Consider the following 23,582-nt stretch of genomic DNA (forward strand, 5'->3'; position numbering starts at 1 on the left):
GAAACAAAGAATTTTCAGTCTAAACATAAAGATCTCCCAGGCAAAAGTTTGTCTGAGAGAACTGAGTGCCCTGCTGCAATAACTCACCTTTTAACCCCATCCGTCAAACAGGGATTTAAATGTTCAAATGGCTGCCGGCTGCAACCCGCCGAGTTTCCCATGGCGTGTTTCACACAGCACGGGAAACACGTTGAGGCAGCGTTGAAATCGCTTGCCTTCACAGCTAATTGCATTTTTGGATTTTTTAACTAGTTTAAAGACTTCAATTGCTGCTTTAAATATCGTCAGACTTCTGGGTTCAGGAACGCGCATGCACCAAGATGGCTCTGGCGTGTTGGAGCCGGAATTTCTGCCCGCTCCTGGAAAATGCAATTTCCTTTGCCCCCCCACCCAACGCACCTGCACTTTTGTTTCAAAATCGAGCCCAACATGTGCCTCTAGTGATGCTCAGCTGGGATCCTGGGAAAGTACACAGATGTCAAGAGCCATGACTGTAAAGGATAGCCTTGATCTCCAAGGACCCAGGTTGTGATGTCATTATTGCCTCATTTTCATGTGTCGACACAAAAAATGGGCCGGACTACCACCAGTCACTGGAAATGATAGTTCAAAAATGGGATGGGTGCAAAAATGGGTGGGGATATGACATAATGCATCCCCACCCCATTTCCCGCTCCTGTTCACCTAATTACCACCCCAAAATCCAGGCCATAGTGAGTAATCTACAACATACAGTGACCAGATTTTCTTGCTGCATTTAGATAATATTGGAGATAAATCGACAGAGTGCATAAAGTTTCTTTCTCCCTACTTAGTGGGCAAGTTATGGAGAACAGCTCCTGCCACAATGATAATCCCAGCTCCAACAGGTGATATGCACAAAGTCATTTCTAAAGAAGGAAACCTCCTCTTGAAAATGCTGAACATACTTTCTAGACATTTTTTTACATTGTTAACAACCATTCAGCTGCAGTTCTTGCAAATAAAGATGGTGTCTCTGGGATTGAGTCTGACACTTGGTATGCAAGCAGCATTGTCAAACCTGTTGACAGATCCACTGGACGACATAATGGGCCAGATTTTGCTGTCAAAATAACAGTGAGGCTCATGGCACTATTATTTATGCACAAATGATCCAGCAACTTCAGGCGAGGGGCAGATGTGTGATTAAACTCAAATATCCAACAGTTGCTGTCCGAGTTCCGCTGTTAGCTTTGTGAAAAAGGTATCTCGCTGTCTGCCTCACCATTGAAATGCATTGAATGGCAAAACTGCTGTATTTGCGCAGTAGATACAAACTAACTTCACCACACGAAGTTAAGTCTTGTCCATTCCAGTCTAAGTACCCTTTTAACGACAGGCTAAGTGTTAATTACTGCCAATAAACCTCTCTGGCACTGAAAATTAACTATTACAAGTGTGGAGTCACATTCCTTCAGGTATTAATTATTGTTGGAGTTTTTAAAAATGTCACATTTTAAATTTGACATTTTTTTTCCTTTCTCTCTCTTAATCCAATCTTTCTTTCCCTCTCTTTTTTCCTCTTTCTGTACCTGATTTGACATTGAATTTACCCACTCTAATTTACACTTCCTTCTCAGTCCTTGTGCTGTTAATTTCACAATCCTTCAATCTAATTGGTTAAGTAGATACACAGTTGCTTGCCCTGTTCACTCAGGTCCTAGATGCCCTGTTTCCCTCCCTGCGACGTTATCAGCTCGCACTTTCAGCAACTTGCCACACAAAAAAATTAAAAACCTAAAGGTGCAAGGGAAAGTCTAACTAACATCAAACACCGTTAGATGTCCTGCTGCAGCAAAATTTGGCCCAATATTGTGAATTAAGGCAGGTTGCAATGCAACTTTGTTTTCTTAATGACATATGCATTGATTCAGTATTACTGTTACAGTTTTGCCTTTAATGAAACACATAGTAAGTTGGAGTCCTGAATAAACACACTTGAGTTTGTCAGCAATCAAGAAACAGTAATGGCCTTGGGAAAGATTGTGATTTCCTTTATGGCAAATTTTACATACATATAAATGTTACTTTTATTATTAACAACTGGAATAGATTTAAAATTAACCTGATTACTATTTTGAAGGGGAAGTCATGTCTGACAAATTTGCTTGAGTTCTTTGAGGATATAACGTACAGGGTGGATAAAGGGGAACCAGTGGACGTAGTGTATTTAGACTTCCAGAAGGCATTCGACAAGGTGCCACATAAAAGATTATTACTTAAGATAAAAAATCACGGGATTGGGGGTAATATTCTGGCATGGGTGGAGGATTGGTTATCGAACAGGAGGCAGAGAGTTGGGATAAATGGTTCATTCTCGGACTGGCAACCAGTAACCAGTGGTGTTCCGCAGGGGTCGGTGCTGGGTCCCCAACTCTTTACAATCTATATTAACGATTTGGAGGAGGGGACCGAGTGCAACATATCAAAATTTGCAGATGATACAAAGATGGGAGGGAAAGTAGAGAGTGAGGAGGACATAAAAAACCTGCAAGGGGCTATAGACAGGTTGGGTGAGTGGGCGGAGATTTGGCAGATGCAATACAATATTGGAAAATGTGAGGTTATGCACTTTGGCAGGAAAAATCAGAGAGCAAGTTATTTTCTTAATGGCAAGAGACTGGAAAGTACTGCAGTACAAAGGGATCTGGGGGTCCTAGTGCAAGAAAATCAAAACGTTGGTATGCAGGTGCAGCAGGTGATCAAGAAGGCCAACAGAATGTTGGCTTTTATTGCTAGGGGGATAGAATATAAAAACAGGGAGGTATTGCTGCAGTTATATAAGGTATTGGTGAGACCGCACCTGGAATACTGCATACAGTTTTGGTCTCCATACTTAAGAAAAGACATACTTGCTCTCGAGGCAGTACAAAGAAGGTTCACTCGGTTAATCCCGGGGATGAGGGGGTGGACATATGAGGAGAGGTTGAGTAGATTGGGACTCTACTCATTGGAGTTCAGAAGAATGAGAGGCGATCTTATTGAAACATATAAGATTGTGAAGGGGCTTGATCGGGTGGATGCGGTAAGGATGTTCCCAAAGATGGGTGAAACTAGAACTAGGGGGCATAATCTTAGAATAAGGGGCTGCTCTTTCAAAACTGAGATGAGGAGAAACTTCTTCACTCAGAGGGTAGTAGGTCTGTGGAATTTGCTGCCCCAGGAAGCTGTGGAATCTACATCACTAGATAAATTTAAAACAGAAATGGACAGTTTTCTAGAAGTAAAGGGAATTAGGGGTTATGGGGAGCGGGCAGGAAATTGGACATGAAGCTGAGCTCGGATCGGTCAATGCCCTGTGGATGGCGGAGAGGGCCCAGGGGCTGAGTGGCCGGGTCCTGCTCCTACTTCTTGTGTTCTTTGGATTTGTGGTTGGGATCAGATCAGCCATGATCTTATTGAATGGCAGAGCAGGCTCGAGGGGCCGATTGGCCTACTCCTGCTCCTATTTCTTATGTTCTTATGTTCTTATCCCCTTAGAAAAATATGCATCAAAAAATTCTCGAGAAATTTTTGACTACTTTTTTTCATTTTGCATTCAAGGATTTTTATTCATTTAGATTTAAACATAACAATAATTTGCTCACATCTTTATTTTCCAATTTTCTCCCCTCCTTTCCTGAATGTGCTGACTCATGTTTACCTACAATGTTTCTCCAGGGTTTCCGTGGCTCTTCCACCGAAGTTACAACGGGCAAGTGGGAGAACCCCTGCAGAAATTCACCCCGAGTGTCAACAGATTCTTCTACCCTCAAGGTGTTACAGCAGAGCATAATATCGTCTCAACCAACGTCTATACACGCACACTTTCTAGCAGGTGTCACTGGATTGCGATCAAGTGCAGAAACCTTGCCTGATATTTCCGCTTCCCTTCGCTCAATTGCTGCACCTCTACTGAGATCAGATAACTCAGCACAGGCTAGAATCTGAACACGGGGTTTTCCCAGTCTGTAAGACTGTTGAAGGTTCTGAATTTGTAAACATCAATTTTAAAAATGGGAAAAGCATGGATTTATGCTATTGAGAAGATTCATAGATTACAGTTAAGTAACAAATGCAGACTCTATCATTTAAACACAAAATCTAAATAATGGATCATGGTGTTTATTATTTTGTCCTGTGATTGCTCTATGGAAAGAACTAAGACAAAAATCCATCCATAATTATCACCAGCAAACTATTCCCTGTAAATTCCCTGTTAAAATTCCTCTTGACACAACCATTCTGAAAGATTTAGGCATCATGTACAGTTCTATTCAGTCCTTCATTTCTTGTTCACAATTCTACGTTAATACAAGGTCTCCTGTTGCGCTTGATGTAATTCATACCCCTCCCTCTCACTAGTACTTTGATGTGTATATGGCATTCCTGAGTGCTGCTGAATGCCAGATCAACTTTCAACTTGTTCCAACATGTTCTTCCACTGTGGCCTATTGTTTTAGTAGTAGAATTAAATGTATGACTTTTCTTAAAGTACAGCCTGGTGCAAAATTTTAAAATGTAGTTTTTGCCAGGAACTGGACAAGTCCTCCTTCAACATATGAAAGTCAGTTACAAAATACATTAAAAACCTTGGTACTTATCCTGTTGGATTGCATGGTTCAGCGCAGGTCATTGTGACCTGAACGACTGCCTTCTCTACAAGCTTGAAAGTATAAATGGAATGAATAATACTGAAAAAACTCTATGAATCACTATTGAGTTGCATATCCATCAAAAGACTGTCAAGACTTGTACACGTACTCCCACCATTGCTTTGGACTGTTTTGAGTCTGGACACTGGGTGGGGAGGGATTTCCTTACCATTTTCAGCAGATTAACGGTGGATAAATGGCACAGGGAAATTTTTTGACAGGAAAATCAACTAGAAGTCATTCCCAATCATATTGTGCCATTAAAATGCTTCACCCAAGTTCCATTGCACTCCTCACGATTTGCCCACCAAGTCCCCACTGGCCTCATTTGTATATGTCAGAGTGAGGGCCAGTGACATAGCAACTGCAAGTTTCCTGGGTCTGCGCTGCTAATGCAGTCTGGGTAAGGTAGATTGCGATATATGAGGTGCAGCAGCTGCCAGGAGGACCTGATCAAGGTGAGAAGTTTTTGAGCCTGAAGAGTTCAAACACTGATTTGTACAGCTGGGAAAAGTTTTTTAACAAATACCTGCATTTTCTTCTAACAGGGTCATATTCTCAGATTCCCCCACCCCCACCACAGTCAGGCCTTCTCAGGAGCAAGCATGACATTCCCGATAGGCATTCCATTTTGTGCCATTATCATGGAGGAGGAACAGCAGCACAGGATGGAAATAAAGAGAGTCAGACACCATTTAAGGAGGATGCAGCCCAATAGGTATTACCCTCTCTTCAGTCGAATATGCATGCAGCACAGGTCTTATGAGGACTTTTCTGAGGAGTTATGCGTAAGTAGGGTGCACTTTAGCTATGAGGCAATAGGGCTCTCTGTGACCTGCTGCAGGAGGACCTTCAGTTACATTCATCTGCCCGCAGTGGTCTCTCAGTGGTTGTGACGCTGACCACTGCCCTCAACTTCTAAGGCACAGGGTCATCTCAGGCAACTGGTGGGTGGGGGGGAGGGGTCTATGTAACATCAAGCAGGGTGCAGTATGGGTATGTGTGTAATGGAGTAATTGTCCGTATGTATACATCGTGACAAAACCACTGGGATATCCAAACATAAAATTATTTTGCAGGGACAAGTAGGCCCAAGCCTACCTTGAATTTGCTAAACCTGCATGTAAAAATTTTGTGCGGACACTAAAATTTCAAATGCAGTGGCATAAAACAACATTACTTCCACGTGACTACATAACACAAACAGCATTCAGCAGCATAATAACAACTATGAACTCAGGCCCACTATGTTACCACCAACCACTGAAGAGCAACCATTAACTCTATGATAAATCAACCTTGGAACGTTTTACTATGTTAAAGGTGCTATATAAATGCAAGTTATTGTTGTTGTTTAATCAATGACAGATGTTGTTAAGTTATACTTACAAACTGCTGTTCATTATCCATTTTGCTGGCACATTAACGGACATTTTTCTGGTATCTGAAACTCACTCAATTAACCTTATTAATATGAATTCAATATTAAACCTTGACAACACTGAAAAAATATTGATTTTGGGTCACAGTAACACAAAAGTGCTTAGAGCAACAGCGTAGATGTTAGCAGACGCAAATAAAAGATAAAATTCAGCCCAGTAACTCCAGATTTGAGCCTGGGAAAGGAAAATAACAGAGAGGGCTGAATATCATGGGATGCATGACCCCAGTGATAAAATTCCTAATAATATACTGCTTGTAGCTGGGAGGATTGGGTCTAAATGCCACACCACTGAAAGAATTTGAAACATCAAGAGCATTCATCCCTATATCAAGGTATTTGATCTGCAAACACCATTAGAGAAAAAATATAGGAAAATGAGTGTAAACAGTATTGAGACCAGTGTTTCACCTTATCTAAGTAAACAGTTGCAGTAAACATTAACAGTTACTATGTACTCACCAGGAAAATCAAGCAGAAAGTGCTTCTACACTTAATGTGTATTAATATATATTAATATATCATATATAATTCATAGTTTTTAAACTTATTTATTTTCCACCTTTTCCAATTTTCTCCTTTCGACTCCTGAAGGCACTGACTTATACAACATATGATTCCATGTGGCCATTCTTCATTTGTGAGCCCAGACAGTGAGTGCCAGCAGACTATTCCACCAAAGAAAGCATCACAGGTGATCCTGGTTCTGTTCTCAGCCGACATCCGCAAGCATGCTTACCAGTACTGAATACTTACCAAGAGCAGCAACCCTAGCTGATTTTCACCCCCCCTCTTTGGCTGAGTATAATTGTAGCACTCCTACTGCAGCCCTAGATGAGATCAGCTCATTTAGTTTGGAACAGCAACTAAATCTTCTTAATTTGCATAAAATTTCTTCAAATAAAACATAATGTGCATTTTAACTATGACACGGGCTGACTTGATCTAATTTAGTAGCATCGATTTGCTTTTCATTTAAAAGCAAAATTTTATAATGCAGCACACATGAAACATCGCAGTATGCTGTAACAGCCAATGTTACAATTAAAATGAAAAGCCATTTTTCTTCATGTCAAGCCATTCCAAATAAAACACAATAATGTACCATTCATGATTTTTTTTAGCATGAAAGAATGGAACCTGTTTTACATAAATTTGTAGGCATCTACTTCTATTTTTCTACTTTTTGTTCATTTCAAAGTGATTATTGCTTCTTGTAATAGTTCCTAAATGTGATTCAGTGCCTGCACAGATCAGTCTGGCTAAGCTTCCGAAAACATATTCGATAAGGTGCCACATAAAAGGTTGTTACACAAGATAAGGGCTCATGGGGCTGCGGGTAACATATTATCACGGATAGAGGATTGGTTGACGGACAGAAAACAGAGAGTAGGGATAAACGGGTCATTTTCAGGTTGGCAGGCTATAACTAGTGGGGTGCTGCAAGGATCGGTGCTTGGGTCTCAGCTATTTACAATCTATAATAATGATTTATATGAGGGGACCAAGTGCAATGTATCCAAGTTTGCTGACGATACAAAGCTAAGTGGGAAAGTAAGCTGTGAGGAGGACACAAAGGGCACAATTTTAAAAGGGAAGAACGGGTGGATTGGGGGCGGGGGGCATTAAAAATCGCACCCATTTCGGATCTGCCTCCAACCCGCCCACTTCCAGTTTTCACCGGGACGGGACGAGGGGCAGACGATTAAACCACTCCCAGGAGGCAGGTTGATAATTAAATCCTTTCGAGGAGGCTGCTGGCCTCCATTTTTACAAAGTTTCCAATTTCAACCCCTGGGGGCCGGGATTCCCGGGCCTTCTCTTTCATGCCACATGAAAGAAGGTGAGAAGGCCTGAAACTAACAGGTAAGTATCTATCTGGCACAGGTTGTGGGCCTGGAGGAGCCTATCTGCAGCAACCCCCCCCCAACAATCGCGGACCCCCCCACCCCCCCCGATCTCTGACCCCCACCCAACGATCGCAGACACCCGATTCCCCCCCAAATTATTGCAGACCCCCGCGATAACCCTCAATCCCAACACTCCCCCATGACTGACCCCCAATCCCTCCCCCCATGACTGATTTCCCCCCCCCCATGACCCCCATTCCCCCCGGTGCCCCGTGCCAACCCATGCCCTCCACCCCCATCGATACAAACAAAGTCTTAACTGAAGACTTACCTTTTCACGTCCTCTCCTTGGCTGCTCTCCCGTCTGAATCAGACCAGCCTGTCCATGAGGCCAGCCAGTCGGATGGCAAACCGACAAAAATAGAACACGTCCTTACGTCAAAATTGTACGGACCTCTGGGAAATCCATACTTCCAAGTTTCCCGTCCGCAATTTCACATCCTCCGCCCCCATTTCCGACTCAGGGTCAAAATGATGCCGAAAGAGTCTGCAAAGGGATATAGACAGATTAAGTGAGTGGGCAAGAAGGTGGCAGATGGAGTATAATGTGGGGAAATGTGAGGTTATTCACTTTGGTAGGAGGAATGGAAAAACAGAATATTTTTTAAATGGTGAGAAACTATTAATTGTTGATGTTCAGAGAGATTTGGGTGTCTCTGTCATTTAAGACTGAGATGAGGAGGAATTTCTTCACTCAGGGGGTTGTGAATCTTTGGAATTCTCTACCCCAGAGGGCTGTGGATGCTGAGTCGTTGAATATATTCAAGGCTGAGATCAATAGATTTTTGGACTCTGGGGAATCAAGGGATATGGGGCTCGGGCGGGAAAGTGGAGTTGAGTTCGAAGATCAGCCTTGATCTGATTGAATGGCGGAGCCAGCTCGAAGGGCCATGTGGCCTACTCCTGCTCCTATTTCGTATGTTCTTAAAACAATAGGTTAGAAAGAACTATGTAATATTGCTTCAATTTGATATTTTACAGGTGCCATTTTTTTTTAGACCTGTTCCAAACATTTCTAAAAATGATCAGTTAGAACCTGGGGTATTTTTGAAAATTGTAGGAAAAGAAAGAAAAGCACAAACCTGGAATAAAATCATAAAATGATGAAAATGCACGGTAGGTCGGTCAATGTCTGAAAGAACAGATACATGCTAACATTTTGTGTGTTCTGATGAAGCATATGGAAATATTAACCTGTCTTTTATCTTCCAGATGCTAATGTCCAGTTAGGTAGGATTGTTGAAAAGCCCAATGGCAGCCAGGTGTTAAGGAGTAACCCCTTCAAATAATGAATTAGGAGCTTCAACGACTAGCACTGGAAATACATTTCAAAAACTGCCTGATGTTAATGAATTGGGAAGATACCACAGTGGCGCCCAACACTTTCCACCCCAGGTGCCCAGAACGATAAAGAAAAAGACAGAAAGAACTTGCATTTATATAGCACCTTGCACCACCTCAGGACGTCTCAAACCACTTTACAGCCAATTAAGTACTTTTGAAGTGTAGTCACTGTTCCAATGTAGGAAACGCAGCAGCCGATTTATGCACCACAACATCCCACAAACAGCAATTAAATAAGTTACCAGATCAACCGTTTTAGGTGTTAATTGAGGGATAATTAATGGCCAGGACACCAGCCCTGCTCTTTTTCGAATAGAGCCGTGGGATCTTTTACATCCATCTGACAGCGCAGATGGGGCCTCAGTTCAACCTCTCATGCGAAACACTGTACCCGCTACAGTGCAGCGCTCCCTCAGTACTGCACTGAAGTGCCAGCCTAGATTATGTGCTCAAGTCTCTGGAGTGGGACTTGAGCCCACAATCTTCTGACTCCGAGACGATAGTGCTACCACTGAGCCAAGGCTGACACTAAGCCAGTCTTGTATCTAATAGTATACCCTAACCCTAAAGACATTTTAAATCTGTTTACATTTATACATATTAAGGGCTCTGTATATTAACTGTCAATTGCAATCAAAACTGTGCACTCTAATGCACAACAAAATCTGAACATATTTTTGCTACTTCTTTGAATTCTGATTCAGCTGTCACATAGTGAAGTGAGGCTTTACACTTCACTGCACACTTCACACTGGCTCAGAGAAGCTTAGTTTCCGCTCCACCTGTGGTGTTGGTCTGTTTCCTGTAGATGATGACGCATTTCCTGGCTTCCAATTTGGTTTCAAACCACTTCTTCTTAATTTCTCTAGATGAGCACGTCTCTGATCCAACCATGTTGTAACAGTCAGCTGCTTTTCCTAAGATTTACTTTTTGTTCAGATAATAAGCCAGATAGCAGACATCTATGATTTTGCATTTTATTATTAATAATTACCTGTATTTTTTTCTTATGTAAAATTTTGCAACTTATGCTTATCAATAGTTCTCTTAAAGGTAGAGTTTTCTCTACACTAAATGGCTTCTCAATATTTAAAATGAGCACCCTTTGACTATGACTAATAGGGAATATGTGGCAATCTAATTATCACATGAACACTTTCAATATAAATGTTTCAAACATGTTCAATTGACTGTGATAATAATTATATAAATGTAAGATTTCTTTGTAACTTTGTACAGATCAGGAAGTTCCTAGCTTCAATTCCGGGTTTGTGCTGCATTAAATTTATTTCAGGGGTAAGGCTTAAGAAGAGGTAGAATCAGTCATGGCTCCCTTTCTTGGTTGCTATCCAGTAACTCTTGCTGGAAATTGGACACTGGGTAAAGATAGGATTAGGCCTGGCTATGAAGAACTCCATAGTCAAATATTTTGGCAACAGTCACCATCTAGGCCCTCCTATGTAGAATAGTCAGTTAGATGAGGTACCGAAGGGCTGTCACCACCTACCCTAACCTAAGTCACTGCATTTAAGAGAGAGGAGAATGTGTAAGTGTTAAGGTACTTGTGTACTAAAATGTTGCAATGATTTTACATGCACCATTTGTAAACATAATGTGAGAATTTTCCATTGCTATGACCCTGGTGTTATACTTAAGCATTTATTTAATTTTCTTAGTTCAAAAGCTTATCAGAAACATGTAAAAAGTTTCCATAAATTTATAAATTTTACATAATGATGTCCCTATTAAACTACCCATAACTATGATAATGTAGCCATGATGTGGAGATGCCGGTGATGGACTGGGGTTGACAATTGTAAACAATTTTACAACACCAAGTTATAGTCCAGCAATTTTATTTTAAATTCACAAGCTTTCGGAGGCTTCCTCCTTCCTCAGGTGAACGAAATGAAATCCTCGAAATGAAATCGCATTTATAATTCACAGAACAATGCTTGGTGATTACAGACAGTTTTTTCAACTGCCCGTTGCCAAGGCAATCAGTGTTACCTGCAAGGTCTCAGAATATACAAATCATCAAAAAAAAACAACAAACAAAAAAAAACAGAGATAGAGAGGTAGAAACATAGAAAAGACAGCAACTGACCCGTTATATTAAAAACAGATAACATTTGTTCGCTGGTGGGGTAACGTGTAGCGTGACATGAACCCAAGATCCCGGTTGAGGCCGTCCTCATGGGTGCGGAACTTGGCTATCAATTTCTGCTCAACCGGGATCTTGGGTTCATGTCACGCTACATGTTACCCCACCAGCGAACAAATGTTATCTGTTTTTAATATAACGGGTCAGTTGCTGTCTTTTCTATGTTTCTACCTCTCTATCTCTGTTTTTTTTTGTTTGTTGTTTTTTTTTTGGTGATTTGTATATTCTGAGACCTTGCAGGTAACACCTGTCTGTCTGCACACTGATTGCCTTGGCAACGGGCAGTTGAAAAAACTGTCTGTAATCACCAAGCATTGTTCTGTGAATTATAAATGCGATTTCATTTCGAGGATTTCATTTCGTTCACCTGACGAAGGAGGAAGCCTCCGAAAGCTTGTGAATTTAAAATAAAATTGCTGGACTATAACTTGGTGTTGTAAAATTGTTTACAAATATGATAATGTAAGCTAGCAAGGAGCAATGTGAGATACACAATGAGCCATGAATCGACATCCAATCTGGTAATACAGTACACATAGCACACTATGGGCAAAATGTTAATATGCCGGTGGGAAGAGTCTGAGGCGGGGGGGGGGGGGGCGGGGGGGTGGTGGTGGGGGGTGATTTGTGGGCGCCAAACCTGGAAGGGAAGTAGGCGGGTGATCGTAACCCTAATGAGGCCAATCAAAGCCTGATCCGGGTTTCGCGCCCGGCAGCCAGCCTGATTGACAGGAGCTGCACATCCGAGGGGCGGGGGTAGAAAGAGAGAGAGAGAGACCTCATCAGCAGTTAGGATAGAGATGGGGGGGCGGGGTGGAACAAAGATTAGAGCAGAGACATTGGACATCGGGATCAGAGGGCAGACATCGGACATCGGGATCAGAGAGAAGACATCGGACATCGGGATCAGAGTGGGGGGAGGGGGGGAGTCCAGGCAACATAGTTTTTAAGGTATGTTTATTTAATTTGTTTACAATGGGAAATGTAATTTTATTTAACTTATTTAGTTTATTTTTCATTGATTCGGCTCTTCCCGTCTGGGAAGCTGTGGGAAAGCCGCCCAGGTAATATTAAAATCTTTTTAACTATCCAATACACAAAAAATAAACTGCCTTAAGTACCTCAATGAGGTACATTTGCTCCTTTAATTATCAGCCCTCCGGATTTAAGTGTGGGCGGGACTTCCTGATGACTGACGTACGCACGCACACAGATTTGCCTGAGTCTCATTCAAAAATGTGCGGGTTCCAGCCGGGATTTCGGTCCGCTCCCAAAAACAGCGATTTTGATTGCCCCGCCCTCAACCCACCCGTTTTTCGCTTTTAAAATCATGCCCTATGTGTGCTTAGACACTGCAGTCTGATCGGATTTGGATCAGCTGTGCTTTTCTAGTTTTGTCAACAATGAAACTCTTTCAAAAAAGAACTTACAAAACTGATGCTCATTTTCAGTGTAAAAACTCAAGGACTGCAGTACGGCTAATATTTTCCTGTACATTTCATTTTGGAAGAAATGAACAGTTTGAAATCAGCATGGCAAAACAGCAGGTTTTAAAAGATGTTTTGACACATTGTGGATTTTCAGCAATTGCACCGAAAGGCCCAGGGATACTTCTTGTCATACCCCCGCCAACTGGCACCGAAAGGCCCAGGGATACTTCTTGTCATATCCCCGCCAACTGGCACCGAAAGGCCCAGGGATACTTCTTGTCATACCCCCGCCAACTGGCACCGAAAGGCCCAGGGATACTTCTTGTCATACCCCCGCCAACTGGCACCGAAAGGCCCAGGGATACTTCTTGTCATATCCCCGCCAACTGGCACCGAAAGGCCCAGGGATACTTCTTGTCATACCCCCGCCAACTGGCACCGAAAGGCCCAGGGATACTTCTTGTCATACCCCCGCCAACTGGCACCGAAAGGCCCAGGGATACTTCTTGTCATATCCCCGCCAACTGCACCGAAAGGCCCAGGGATACTTCTTGTCATACCCCCGCCAACTGCACCGAAAGGCCCAGGGATACTTCTTGTCATATCCCCGCCAACTGCACCGAAAGGCCCAGGGATACTTCTTGTCATATCCCCGCCAACTGGCACCGAAAGGCCCAGGGATACTTCTTGTCATATCCCCGCCAACTGCACCGAAAGGCCCAGGGATACTTCTTGTCATATCCCCGCCAACTGCACCGAAAGGCCCAGGGATACTTCTTGTCATACCCCCGCCAACTGCACCGAAAGGCCCAGGGATACTTCTTGTCATACCCCCGCCAACTGCACCGAAAGGCCCAGGGATACTTCTTGTCATATCCCCGCCAACTGCACCGAAAGGCCCAGGGATACTTCTTGTCATATCCCCGCCAACTGGCACCGAAAGGCCCAGGGATACTTCTTGTCATATCCCCGCCAACTGCACCGAAAGGCCCAGGGATACTTCTTGTCATATCCCCGCCAACTGCACCGAAAGGCCCAGGGATACTTCTTGTCATATCCCCGCCAACTGCACCGAAAGGCCCAGGGATACTTCTTGTCATATCCCCGCCAACTGCACCGAAAGGCCCAGGGATACTTCTTGTCATATCCCTGCCAACTGGCACCGAAAGGCCCAGGGATACTTCTTGTCATATCCCCGCCAACTGCACCGAAAGGCCCAGGGATACTTCTTGTCATACCCCCGCCAACTGCACCGAAAGGCCCAGGGATACTTCTTGTCATATCCCCGCCAACTGCACCGAAAGGCCCAGGGATACTTCTTGTCATATCCCCGCCAACTGGCACGTTTTCAGAACAGTAGCCATCAATAATTTCGTGCTAGGACCATCTGATAGGACATGAGCCATCTAGCACTGGAATGTCAGCATTCCTCCCCACTGTGTTTTCACAGTTGTGCCCTCTGTTTAGATACCAGCCATTAATAGAAACTCCAGCACCTGCCTTGCACACCTCAGCCAACCAAGTCTTGCAGCCTGTCTTAAGAAATTAAGAAACAGTACACTTCTCTTAACCCCTTGTCATCCAAAGGTTCTCCATTTTTCCATCAGAGTACTTGAGGCAACTTTTGTGATATTGATTTCTGAAGTGTTAAAAAAAATCTTACAATGAAATTCTTACAAATTGATCTGTGTTACAATGCCACAGTTACATTGGTTTTAGGAAATAAAACTTTAATTTACACAGTTTTCAAACCATTTGAATCAGTGTGCTGTAGCTTTGGAGAATGCTCGGACTAAACATCCATTGTACAGTACATTTTCTAAACATTTTAGTGACCTTTGAAATGACTTATTACACACATATTGCGGATGGTGAATTATGTTTTGTTGTGAACCGTTATTTTGTAAGATTTCAGGCTAATTATAGTTAATCACCACAGCACTCAAGCAAAGTAGAATATATCTCCACACCAAGCAAAGCATTTATTAGATTCCAGGCAGCCGCTGAGGTTTTTTTTTAAATTTAAAATTCATAATGCTTTATCATCTAAATGCAAAAGCACAGGAAGAAAAGGAAACCTTTGAAGCTTTGGAAAGCTAATAATAATGGGTTCTAGAGCATTAGAACCACATTGACAGGAAACTAGGGTTAGTGGTAAAAATGTCCCTTTTTGTTTGGTCATCCTTTTTTCTATTGATGCAGACAGACAGTGCAATACATTTCGGTTAAATGCAGGCCTAATGCAAAATAACCAAGAAATATTTTAATCAATGGTTATTTTTAGGACTAGGACTTGTTTCAAACTATTTTATGTACATTGTTTAAAAATACATGTATATTTTTTCATCAGTTAAATGTTTTTCCATTGACTCTCTATCAAACCTAGTCTCGCAGAGGATGTTTTCAAAATGTAAACAACTTGCAGCCCATTGTGAGGTACATGAGATATTTTCTTCATTTTTCGCCATCAATTTTCTTTTCTACACCCTTGTAAGAATGACGTATGCTGAGTTATGGTACCATAATTGTTGACTGTGCTCTCGTTTCTTACCTAAGTAGCCTCAACAGTAAAATTTGTCTGTGTGTTAGAGCTAACACATGTGTTAAAATGTGTGTTAATGTGTTGTTAATGTGTGTTAGCAGTAACACAGCTTTCACTAATTTCTGCTCACACTCCTAAAATTTCTTCAGGGAGTAATTTGGTTTAATGCATAGATTAATACATAGATTCATAAATTCAAATGCAAAGTGGTTAAACTTGCAGATGACACCAAACTAGGAGTGGCAGTGGAATCATAAGAGGCAGCTCAGAAACCACAAAATGAGTTGGACAGAAAATTGGCAGATGAAATTTAATGCAGACAAATGTAAATTGTTACACATGGGTAGAAAAAATGGACGACATGCGTACTCCACGTATGTTTTTGAAAGAGTAAGGATGAAGTTGAAAGAGGCCTAAGAGTCTTAGTAGAATCAATGCTAAACACGTCCAACCAATCTAGTTTACTAGATTGATTCCTAGGATGAGAGGGTTGTCCTATGAGGAGAGGTTGAGTAGAATGGGCCTATACTCCATGGAGTTAAGAAGAATGAGAGGTGATCTCATTGAAACATATAAGATTCTGAGAGGGTTTGTCAGGGTAGATGCTGAGAGACTGTTTCCCCTGGCTGGAGAGTCTAGAACTAGGGGGCATGGTCTCAGGATAAGGGGTCGGCCATTTAGGACTGAGATGAGGAGAAATTTCTTCATTTAGACGGTTGTGAATCTTTGGAATTCTCTACCCCAGAGGGCTGTGGATGCTGAGTCGTTGAATATATTCAAGGCTGAGATCAATAGATTTTTGGACTCTAAGGGAATCAGGCATATGGGGATCGGGCGGGAAAGTGGAGTTGAGGTCAAAGATCAATCATGATCATATTGAATGGCGGAGCAGGCTCATGGGGCTGTTTGGCCTACTCCTGCCCCTATTTCATATGTTCTTATGTTCAATGCTGAGCAGCAATCAGTAAAGCCAATAGGGTGTTGAACTATATAGCCAAATCAGTAGAATATAAGTCAGAGAAAATTATGATCACCCTTTATAGCGCTATAGTCACAATGCACCTTGAATACTGCATGCATTTCTGGCATTTCTGGTTGCCATGAAACAAGAGACACATTTGAGTGCTGTATTCAGTACAGAGAAGAGTCACGAGGTAGATCCTTAATGTTAGGGGTCGGTTATGAGTAAAGGCTGGAGAAACTTGAGCTTTTCAGTCTGGGAGGGAGATGTCTGAGGGTTGACCTTATAGAGATATACAAGATTGTTAAGGGAATAGAAAGAGTTAGCCTGGAATATTACTTTAAATTAAACAGCAGGAGTAGAACTAGGGAGTACAGGTTCAAGCTAGAGAAGAGTATTTTAGGACTGATATCAGGAAGTTCTTTTTCACACAAAGATTGATCAACATGTGGATTAAACTTCCAGATAGAGCAGTGGAGGCAAAAACCCTGGAATCATTTAAGAAACAATTAAATGCTACAATGGGGTGACGTTAGGATCTTTCTGAATGGATGAATTAATACAGACTGAATGGTCAACCTCATCCGCAATTATCTTGTAATCTTGCAATCTTCTTAATAAATTTGATTTGTAGTTTTCCCTCAAAATGTTATGGTCTGTCAGTGTGCTATGTGCCGTAAGTCGGAGGGATCAGAGGGTTCAGTGGGATCCTGTACTATTTCCAGTGCATGCTTATTGATGAAAAGGATTCATTGTTCACCCTGTGGCCTGCTGTCCCAGAATACTTCATACATAAGGTCATGTTTCAGTTCATAGGGAGCTGAAACACAGTTTTGCGTAGGACACAAGGAAAAAATATGTGGAGCTTGAATTGTAACAATCCTATCCTCACCAAACATTCGCACGTGTGACCCGGCGTGTTTAGGGACTCGGAGTGGGAAACCGACTTAAACATTCTCCTCCCTAGCCTACAGATACTGAGGTTAATTGTAGCACCCTTCTATCGCTGCCCTGGCTGAGATCAACTAACTCAACAGAGATAGGGGATTGACTATGGGAAGGGGCATTTAAAAATGATTCATTTTCACAGACGGTGGTTTTATTGTTACTGCCGAGCAGGGATAAGCTGAAGAGAAATCAAAGAAAAACTAAATAATTACTGCACAGTACAAGCTAAAAAGGCAGTAATGGGAAAGTAATTATCATATGAAAGCCGGGATTTTGCTCAGTGATCCTGCCTGAAATTGGGCGGGACAGTGGTGGAAACTGAAGAAAAATACAGGCATTTAGGCCTACCACCATCTCACTGCCTGACTTGTATTTCCCTCCCCATAATGGGACTGCCACTGGCCTCTCCTTCCCTGCCTTTCCGCCACATTGCTGGGAAGCGGGGCCTGGGTCTATGGTGGATTTCCCTCTTGTCCATCCATGTTACTGGCACTTCTTGGGGCCATCATGAAGCAAGGTGGTCGTGTAGTGGCCTCCTTTCCATTTATTTTCCATTCCACCATCCTTTGAAAAGTACCATAGCACATTTTGCTATTTTTAAGGCACTACGTAGGTGCAATTTTTTGTTGCTGTGGACAGTGAATGTCAGTAGACCATTTCACGATTGAGAGGGGGGCGGGTGGTCATTACAGCTGAGCACATACTATCGTCCCCCAGCATCCATTGACTAGATCAGAATTGGGAACCCTGGGTGATTTTATTTTTGTTCCCTCCATAGCAAATTGTAGCAACCCCCACTACTGCTAAGCTAATTCAACAGACCAGTGATCAAACCTTAATGTACAGTGCATTTGCTCTCTAAGTCACCAGGTTAGTTAGTTTTAGGAGTAAAGGATGTTTACATCACTTATTTTTGCAAAAACGTTATTTAGGAGAATCCTTCCATTTAACAGCCAAGCTTTAAAGGGTGTCCGAGTGTTTCTTTAGCATTACATGCCTAAGATTAATTTTACACACCTCAGTATTCTGCTTGTCCTTTGGCATCATGACCATAGACTATAATGGTACGTTCAACATTGGGTCAACTAACACAACAGGCTTACTCAGATCCTTTTTAATTCCTCTGCTCATTCAGCAATCATTTTTCTGTTTTAGCAGCAATGTGCATTATCTTACATTTTTCAAATTAAAAACATATGTTTCTCATCAACCCAGTGAAGTTTCTGTAGAAAACTTTGAATTTTATTATTTTCCTCCACATCCTGCTTTCCTATACCACATTGGCAGTTTACCTACGCTATTCTCAGACGTTCATTAATAAATGATACGCAGAATAGGCTCCAGAATCAATCTATGGGCTACTTCTCTGATAATAAAACTAGTTCCACTGATAATTACTTTTTATTTCCTGTTATTTAGTGAATTCATTATCTAATTTAAAATATCCTCCCCATCTCACAAGCTTTTACTTAAGCAACAAGTCTCTCATGAAGAATTTTATCAGATGTTTTCTCAAAGTCAAGATATTTATTATGAACATTTCCACTATCCACCAACATACATCTTTAAAAATATCTGATCAGTTTATTATGAATGACTTACCTTTCACAGAACTATAGAAGTTAACAGGACAGGAAGCCATTCAGTCCATTGTGTATGTATTGGCTCTTTGTTAGAGCATTCTAAAACTAATTCCAAAGCCTTGCTCTATCCCCATTGTGCTGTATTTTCCTCTGCTTGAAATATTTATCCATATTTAAATGTGCAATGGTCTCTGCCTCAACTATTCTGTAGGGCAAAGCATTCCATGCTCTAACAATTCTTGCATAAGGAAATTTCTCCAATTTTTCATTCTCTTAGTTACAATTTTAATTTTTTTTTTTATTCGTTCACGGGATGTGGGCGTCGCTGGCGAGGCCAGCATTTAATGACCCTTCCATAGGAAATAGTCTTTTCCTATTCACTCTATCAATACTCTTCATAATTTTAAAAGCCTTTATTAAATCTCTTCAGCCTTCTTTGCTCCAATGGAAATAGTCCCAGTATCTCAAGTCTCATATCTATAGTTTTGCATTGCTGGCATTATCCTGGTGAAGCTACACCATATGCTCGCTATGGCATTAATGTCCTTTCTATAATGGGGTGCCCATAACTGCACACATACCCTATCTGTGGTTTGACCATTGCTTTGTAAAAATTTGTATTTACCCCTTTGCTCTTGTTCTCTGTGCCCCTATTTGTAAAACCAATTTTGACTGGGAATTATTGCCTTTATATTTCATCACTAAAACAAATTTTAGTTATTTGATATCTTGACCTTTCCTAAACAATCCATGTTTTCCTTTTTTAAAACTTTTTTTGCTTATAGTAGTTTTGCTTATTGTAGTTCTTTAAAAAATATATTGACCTGAACTCTCTCTTTTTTCTCTCTCGAACATTTCCAGAACTAGCCTGCAGTCACAAGTTAATCCATCCCCTCCAGAATCAATTACCTTAGTCTATGTAAGATTTTGGGCTTTTTGGACTCAGCAGGGAGGGCAGACGGAAAGTCTGCCCATGCCCTCCCCCAACGGAAAATGGATAAATGAAAGAAATGGGGTGGAATCATGGCAGAACCGGGTTCTATCCCATTTTGCAAGCCCTGATCTAGAGATCGCTAGGTTTCTGCCAGGAATTTACCAACAGAAATGTATAGGACCAATTCTTCAAACTCTGAAGCTATCCTAGTGTGGGCAATTCCTCCGCCAGTCATTTGGGGCTTGTATGGGGCCCAATTCCCAACTCTGCAGGGTTTTTCCATCAAAATCCGCATACGCAGTGTATCTGAGATGTTGCCGGCTGTATTTAGATACCCTGCGTGTCTCTGTATATTTAAATGAGCTGATCCTGCCTTTTATACCAGGGTCAATGCCATAATCTCAAGGGTCCCGCCCACCTCAGTTACGATGATGCAATAGCACCAGCAAAATTTCGAACCCTACTTCACTCTAAACTGAGTGGCTTATCATCTACTCCTGGAATACAATGTTAGAGAAATGAACTGCAACTCCAATTACAGTACTCTAAGGTAAAGAAGTGTGGGCCTCCACAATTCTCAGACATGATCTAAGAAACCTATGTCCCTCTCCTCATTCACTCCGGTCTCCATCTGTATTCCACTCTCAAGTCCAACAGTGCTCTACTCCTGTGCTTGACTTTTTAAAATAAATAATTTTATAAAGAAACCTGATTCCCCACATTTACTCCTGCAACCCACACACCCCAAACCTCAACCCAGCACTCACCCTCACCCTAAGCCTCAGCCTCAGCGCTGACGGTGGACCCCACCTGGCCTTGATGAACACAGTCTCCCTCATCCTGTGAGCAAGGGTCCACATATGGGTATATAAATGACAGAATGGTAATTTATATTACCATTAAAGGGGTACAGATTCAAAAAAAATGTTCAGAAAACCAATATTAATTTAATGCAAACACTCAATACATTAACATAAAATATATCAAAACCCTAGTATTGAGTCACATGCACATGACATTGTAGTGAATGACGTGGCTTTTCCGTCTGTTTTCCCTCCTCAAACCAAAAAAAGGTTTTATAAATACTATTCCTATTCACAATGCCCCTTTAAATAATGGTTCGTTTATTCTTTTTGAAAATGTCCTATGATCCGATGGCCTACATTTTTGCAGACAGGGTTCTGCTTCATGTTTTAATAACAGATCCTGACTAGCTTCAGGCAGCAAAGTTTCCTGCCTTGTTGATGTATGCACACAGATTCAGGAAGCTGAATGAACATAGTTAAGTACACAGTGACTAGAAGCTATTTTGAAAAATGGCACATGAAAACAAATTAGACTCTTGCTTCAAAATGTTATAATTCAAACCATTTAAAAGTTAATTTTTAGATGAAGGTGTTAGAATAAAGATTTAGGATCCAAATTCAGATTTTTTTTGGGTGCACAGGTAGTGTAGTTTTGATGTAGGGGGCTGGAATTCAGGATGTAAGTCAGTTATGCCAGAATTACACCTGTTCTAAAATACATGCTTATTTCCAGTAGAATTGGCTGCTGGCAGATGATTTGCCAGCCCCAAAGTGTAGCATTTATGTAAATGACAGGATAATGAGGGCAACAGATTTTCTGCCATTTACACCTGACTTTGTTGGCCCTGACTTTGTTAAATTAAGTCAATTAACTTCTCAAACCAGGAAGTAGTTGAGTTCACAGGCTTTAAATGTCCACAAACTTTGTCTGAAACATCTGCTTTGACTGAAGTTTATTCAAGAAAAATTCTTTTCTCAGCTGTGCAACTAAGAAATTATTTTGCACGCTGCTTTTCAGCAGTTTTGGGCAGCAAAATCTTTTGTTTTGCACCTTTTTAACATGGGAGTCCTTACCATCAGGTTCACTATGGGCATTTCCATACATGTCCTTATAATGGAGGCAGAACAGGAGCAGGAGGAGAAGGAAGGGGAAATGACAGTCAGGCCAGAAAAGGCTACATCAAAGGAGAAGAAAACCGACCAGAGGGTACCCTTCCATCAAGAGTCTACAGACCACGCAGCTCCCTTGGTGATGTCTCAGAAGAGGCCTGTTAAGGAGGCAACGGTTCCGTAAGGAGACAGAGAAGAAACTCTGCCTCACATTGCAAACTGACCTCCAAACATCCTCTCAACTCTAAACCTTGGCATGCTGGACTTCTTATCACAAAATTTTATTGTGCACATATATACTTACAGTGTGCTTCTTATTACCAGCTTGCCTACCCCCGGTGTCTCTGTGAGCCGTTCTTAAACCTATCCTGGTGCTGTGCCAAGGTGATACCCAAGTGCTAATGATGCTATAGTATCATAAGCCTCTTGGGACCAAGGTGACCCTTTACTATGAGCTTCTGAATCCAAGGAGTCTTTAGCAGGCTGCATCACAACTGCAGGTGCATGGGCAGTTTGTATGCTGACACCCTACATGAGCAAGAATCTGAGGGAACTGGCTAGAAAGGTTACACGAGCTTTCACCAGGAGAGGGGATGGCATCATCAAGGCAGATTCGCCACTTGTGTTGGGTCCTGGATATGAGTGTCCACTGATCAGCAGGAGGGCAAGCCTGATGAAAACAGTTAGATTCTGCAGACCCTGAGAGAGGTCACCTAGGAGCCACATTCCATCGTCTCTCCACATAATCCCCAAAGCCTCAAGACCAGTTGACAAAGCATCCATTTTGGATGCACCGACTGGTCTTGAGGACTCTCTGTTGGTGGGGGAGGGGGGAACAGATGCAGTTGTTCATGATGCCACCACCTGCTCCAGCTAGCCCTGCATTGTTTGGAGTCATACCTAGCACAAAGGAAGATGGTAGTGGTTGTTGGAGGCCAACCATCTCAGCCCCAGGACATTACTGCAGGAGTTCCTCAGGGCAGTGTCCTAGGCCCAACCATCTTCAGCTGCTTCATCAATGACCTTCCCTCCATCATAAGGTCAGAAATGGGGATGTTCGCTAATGATTGCATAGTGTTCAATTCTATTTGCAACCCCTCAGATAATGAAGCAGTCCATGCCCGCATGCAGCAAGACCTGGGCAATATCCAGGCTTGGGCTGATAAGTGGCAAGTAACATTCGCGCCAGACAAGTGCCAGGCAATAACCATCTCCAACAACAGAGAGTCTAACCACCTCCCCTTGACATTCAATGGCATTACCATCGCCGAATCCCCCACCATCAACATCCTGGGGGTCACCATTGACCAGAAACTTAACTGGACCAGTCATATAAATGCTGTGGCTACAAGAGCAGGTCAGAGGCTGGGTATTCTGTGGCGAGTGACTCACCTCCTGACTCCCCAAAGCCTTTCCACCATTTACAAGGAACAAGTCATGAGTGTGATGGAATACTCTCCACTTGCCTGGATGAGTGCAGCTCCAACAACACTCAAGAAGCTCGACACCATCCAGGACAAAGCAGCCCGCTTGATTGGCACCCCATCCACCACCCTAAACATTCACTCCCTTCACCACTGGCGCACAGTGGCTGCAGTGTGTACCATCCACAGGATGCATTGCAGCAACTCGCCAAGGCTTCTTCGACAGCACCTCCCAAACTCGCGACCTCTACCACCTAGAAGGACAAGGGCAGCAGGCACATGGGAACAACACCACCTGCACGTTCCCCTCCAAGTCACACACCATCCCGA

Source organism: Heptranchias perlo, chromosome 1 (genome assembly GCF_035084215.1).
Source record: "Heptranchias perlo isolate sHepPer1 chromosome 1, sHepPer1.hap1, whole genome shotgun sequence".
Taxonomy (NCBI): Eukaryota; Metazoa; Chordata; class Chondrichthyes; order Hexanchiformes; family Hexanchidae; genus Heptranchias; species Heptranchias perlo.